Source organism: Elephantulus edwardii, unplaced genomic scaffold, assembly GCF_000299155.1.
Source record: "Elephantulus edwardii isolate Elephantulus edwardi_28Jun2011 unplaced genomic scaffold, EleEdw1.0 scaffold00002, whole genome shotgun sequence".
Taxonomy (NCBI): Eukaryota; Metazoa; Chordata; class Mammalia; order Macroscelidea; family Macroscelididae; genus Elephantulus; species Elephantulus edwardii.
This window is the reverse complement of record NW_006399752.1, coordinates 7,863,901-7,865,484: the sequence shown is the minus strand read 5'-3', so window position 1 is coordinate 7,865,484 and position 1,584 is coordinate 7,863,901. Positions and strand designations below refer to the sequence as shown.

The 1,584-nt window shown below is 38.8% G+C and overlaps 1 pseudogene; it reads right to left on the bottom strand.

The window, feature by feature from the left end:
• Positions 1-792: 792 nt before the first annotated feature.
• On the bottom strand, positions 793-1,257 carry LOC102863134 (annotated as a pseudogene).
• Positions 1,258-1,584: the final 327 nt, after the last annotated feature.

The following is a 1,584-nucleotide window of genomic DNA, read 5'->3' as shown; positions in this document are numbered from 1 at the left end:
TCCTGTGCTATTCTCCTCAACTCTAAATGCTTGAGCTCATTTTTGCAGTCCCTCTCGTTGAGAGTCTTTCTATCTTTTGCTGATTCTCACCTTTCCCAAGGGATAACTTCTCCTAACAACATGCTCAAAATATGTGAGACAAAGCTTCATTGTCCTTACCTCTAAGGGTCACCTTGGTTGCACTTCTTCCAAGACAGACTTGTTTGTTCTTTTGACAATCCCTGGGATATTCAGTACTCTTAACATCTCAGGTCAAAGGTATAGATATTTCTCTTCGTATGTGGCTTATAGCCCTGAGATCCTATATAACGGAATGCTTTTAGAGGGTTCACTCTGGGCACTGTGTGTAACCTGATCCAGTTGCTCTGAGCATGACAGCCTGCTGGTACCTGGCCTTTCATTCGCCGTCCTCTGCAACCATGTGAATCAGCCTATTTGCAGGCACCCTTCAAGGCCATGTTGCCTTGAAAGCAAGTATTATCTATGCCGCCACAATCACATATTTCCCTGAAAATATAAGACTTTCTGGTGAATTATAGAACGCCAGAATAGAGGAGTAAGAGGGCTGAAGAATAATAATTGATGTTAGAGAGGATAGAGTTGTAAAAGCAGTTTGGAAAAGTTGGACATCTGGAACATTCTTTAACCTCTGCATTGTAGGAGTGGGTTTTTTATATTTTAAAATTTGTTTATTAAAGAACATTTATAGGAAGGTAACAACTTCTGATTTGTTATTTTAAAAAATTGAGTGTCATCATGCTGCATAATAAGTGAAGGGAAGCGGCTACAGAGTTATGAGCTGCTTTCTACTGAAATTCTCCGACAGCGTAGCACAATGGAGTCATTTCTGCATTGCTGGAATAAAAAAATATTCTCTTCTATATTTCTTTTCAGAAAGCTATGAGTAATAACAGAGGATGGCATAAAAAGCCTTCCCCCCCTGTTCATTCCTGTAGTATTAGAGCTGAGATTTTTACCATCCTAGGCTACAATTTTATCTACTTTAATAAGCTCTGTCACATCTCTGAATTCAACATCATTCAAATCAAAAGTCCATACATTATTACAGAATGTGTAGTATTTAAAATTGACTCTTTTCCTGACTCTTTGAGCCAATGTGAATTTATAGCTTTGTCAAACTGAAAGAGAACTTGAAGATCATGTAAGGGCAGTGATCTGTTGAGATTGCATGAGCTCATCAAGGCTCTCTTGAAGAATGTTTCCCACGGTGGTGTTTCTGGATAACTGATAAGCCATGTCTTAGGTGGAAGGAATTGCTTTTCTCATTCAGGATTGCACTGATGTCTGTGTGGGGAAGGTGGTTTCTGATGCAGAGCAGACAGAAACCCAATAGCAGAAGTCTACTTATCCCGACTACCTCCTCAGCACCCCAAGTCTGGGTTTTTGTTAGTTTTTCCCCACTACTAATATAGCAGAAGTCTTCCTCTTATGGCTAAAAAGTTCAATTATAGAATTAGAACCTGAGAAGATCCTTATTGACTGGAATAATAAGATTAATCTAACAGGATGAAATGGCATTAAAATAAGTCCAAGTTTCTGTATTTAAATCAGAAAACCTCAACT